The sequence below is a fragment of the Mandrillus leucophaeus genome, unplaced genomic scaffold, assembly GCF_000951045.1.
Source record: "Mandrillus leucophaeus isolate KB7577 unplaced genomic scaffold, Mleu.le_1.0 Scaffold78, whole genome shotgun sequence".
Taxonomy (NCBI): domain Eukaryota; kingdom Metazoa; phylum Chordata; class Mammalia; order Primates; family Cercopithecidae; genus Mandrillus; species Mandrillus leucophaeus.
The window spans coordinates 452,121-455,303 of record NW_012108474.1 but is presented as its reverse complement, the minus strand read 5'-3'; the positions used below and the strand labels follow the sequence as shown (position 1 = coordinate 455,303).

Genomic DNA, 3,183 nt, shown 5'->3' with positions numbered 1-3,183 from the left:
ATCACAGGCGTGAGCCAACATGCCCAGCCAATTTTTGTTAAGTTTAAAAACACATAATCAATGACCTATCTTGTTTTCAAATGCTTTCATTTGTAGTAAAAATACCAAAACATACTTGAGAATTATATTGAGGCCAGTGCGGTGGCTCACGCCTGTAATCCCAGCACTTTGGGAGGCGCAGTGGGGTGGATCACTTGAGGTCAGGAGTTCAAGACCACCCTGGCCAGCATGGTGAAACCTATCTCTACAAAAATACAAAAAATTAGCCAGGCGTGGTGGCAGATGCCTGAAATCCCAGCTACTGGGGAGGCTGAGTCAGGAGAATCGCTAGAACCCCAGAGATGGAGGTTGCGGTGAGCCAAGATCACGCCACTGCACTCTAGCCTGGGCAACAGAGGGAGACTCCATCTCAAAAAAAAAAAAAACAAAAGGCCGGGCGCAGTGGCTCATGCCTATAATCCCAGCACTTTGGGAGGCCGAGGTGGGTGGATCATGAGGTCAGGAGATGGAGACCATCCTGGTTAACATGGTGAAACCCCATCTCTACTAAAAATACAAAAAAATTAGCTGGGCGTGGTGGCGGGCGCCTGTAGTCCCAGCTACTCGGGAGGCTGAGGCAGGAGAATGGCATGAACCCGGGAGGCAGAGCTTGCAGTGAGCTAAGATCGCGCCACTGCACTCCAGCCTGGGCGACAGAGCGAGACTCCATCTAAAAAATTTATGTATATATTAGCCTGTCTCTTATCCAACCCGGGCCCCGCGCTGACCCGGCGGACGCAGGGTCTGACACGGAGTGCGGAGGGGCCCCAGACACGCAGTCCATGTCCCTCGAAACCAGAGGCACGCGCGGCCACGCGCTAGGCCTTTCCCTTAAGCCTGTGACCAAGGTCTCCAAGACGCCCAGCGTTGGGACGGCCGCGGTGGCCCACGCCCAAGCAGGAGGATCGCTTGGGCCCAGGAGTTCGAGACCAGCCTGGGCACCAAAGCGAGACCTCGTCTCTACAAGAAAATAAGACTAAAGAAGACACCCAGCGTTAATCGCCCGTCTGCAGCCAGCCTCACGAGCACCGTGGCCGCGTTTGACAACTGACCTCTGTGTCTGGGTGTCCCTGTCCTCAGAGGGACACAGAAACTCAGGACCACAGCCCGGCGGCAGGCATGACGGTGGGACAGACTAGTTAGGAGCAGGTGAGGCACTAAATTTAGCCTGTCGTGATTTGTGTCAGGGAAATGATGAACTTGTATTTTTACGCACCTTGGGCACCAACACAAGATACGGTTTCGTAAGCAGCTTTGGCAAAAATGAAAGGAACGGAACCTCTGCTTCCAAGTGTACGGTCAGGAGCGGCGTATTAATTAAGTGAGTCATCTCCAGTGGCAAAATCCCAGGGGACATGGGACCAGACTTTGTGAGGCTGGCATTGGGAAAAGGAAGGTGAGGGGTCCCCCTCCCCAAACTATATTCTCATTTTCTTGTAAGAGCTGTATGTGTTCAGGAGGAAGATACTGATTCAAAGAAGGAAATCACCTCCAGCTTTGGCAAGAATTCAAGTTTGGGCTGATGCCTTTGGCCAGATAAAATTTTCAGAAGCAGTGATAGTGATGTGTCAACCTTTCTAAATAGGGGTGTTAGTGTGGGTGAGGCAGAGACAGCAGGCTGCCTCTGCTTTTATGTGCCGGCGCTGCCAGAGGCAGAAGGCTGGCTTTCTGAGAGCAGGGGCGCGCACGCTCTGTCTGTGCCACGGCTGGAAAACGTCCATTGCGTGCCCAGCTGGTGTCTTCCATGGAACCACAGCCTGGAAGCCTGCACCTCCCTGCCTGGACCAGTTAGAAGCTGTTCATGAAAAACTAAAGAGACAAGTTCCCATCTCTCCGTCTGCTGTTCAGACCTACTATCTGTGTCCCCTTGGTAGGCTGTGAGCTGCGGCAGTTCCCTTTTCTTTTTTTTTGAGACAGGGTTTTGCCCTGTTGCCCAGGCTGCAGTGCAGTGGTGCGACCATAACTCCTAGGCTCAAGAGATCCTCCCACCTTAGGCCAGGGGCAGTGGCTCACACCTGTTATCCTAGCACTCTGGGAGACTGAGTCAGGCAGATCACGAGATCAGAAGACAGAAATGGTGAAACCCCATCGCTACTAAAAATACAAAAAAAATTAGAAATTAGCCACCACCAGCCACCACCCCAGGCTAATTTTTTTTTTTTTTTTTTTTTTTTTTTTTTTTTTGAGATGGAGTCTCACTCTATCACCCAGGCGGGAGTACAGTGGCGCGATCTCGGCTCACTGCAACCTCCGTCTCCCGGGTTCAAGTGATTCTCCTGCCTCAGCCTCCTGAGTAGCTGGGATTACAGGCGTGTGCCACCAAGGCCGACTGATTTTTTGTATTTTTCATAGCAACAGGGTTTCACCGTGTTGGTCAAGCTGGTCTTAAACTCCTGACCTCAAGTGATCTGCCCTGGCCTCAACATGCGTTTTGGAGGGTATAAATATTCAAACCATAGCCGCCATCTTCTCTGTTGTCACGTGTTAGAGAAAGATTGTCTCTTCTGGGCCGGGCGTGGTGGCTCATGCCTGTAATTCCAGCACTTTGGGAGGCCGAGGCGGGTGGATCATGAGGTCAGGAGTTCAAGACCAGCCTGGCCAAGATGCTGAAACCCTGTCTCTACTAAAAATACAAAATTTAGGTTGGTCGCGGTTGCTCACGTCTATAATCCCAGCACTTTGGGAGGCCAAGGCGGGCGGATCACGAGGTCAAGAGATTGAGAACATCCTGGCAAACATGGTGAAACCCCGTCTCTACTAAAAATACAAAAATTAGCTGGGTGTGGTGGCACATGCCTGTAGTTCCAGCTACTCAGGAGCCTGAGGGAGAAGAATCACTTGAACCTGGGAGACGGAGGTTGCAGTGAGACAAGATTGCACCACTGCACTCCAACCTGGCGACAGAGCGAGACTCCATCTAAAAAATTTATGTATATATTAGCTGGGTATGGTGGCTGGCGCCTGTAATCCCAGCTACTCGGGAGGCTGAGGCAGATAATTGCTTGAACATGGGAGGTGAAGGTTGCAGTGAGTCAAGATCACAGCACTGCACTCCAGCATGGCCGACAGAGTAAGACTGTGTCTCAGAAAAAAAAATTTGGGCCGGGCGCGGTGGCTCAAGCCTGTAATCCCAGCACTTTGGGA

General features: G+C 51.7%; 2 protein-coding genes across 2 annotated transcripts in view; both read right to left on the bottom strand.

Annotated features, from left to right (window-relative positions):
- The window catches only part of LOC105529767, an 88,833-nt gene that overhangs the window by 68,465 nt on the left and 17,185 nt on the right, over nucleotides 1-3,183 (bottom strand). The window lies entirely within an intron of this gene.
- Nucleotides 2,196-3,183, bottom strand: part of NME4 (NME/NM23 nucleoside diphosphate kinase 4) — a 30,458-nt gene continuing 29,470 nt past the window's right edge. Inside the window, exon 5 of the transcript XR_001004552.1 lies at nucleotides 2,196-2,237. The gene's annotated coding sequence lies outside the window, so the exon portion shown is untranslated. The remainder of the gene's footprint in view (nucleotides 2,238-3,183) is intronic.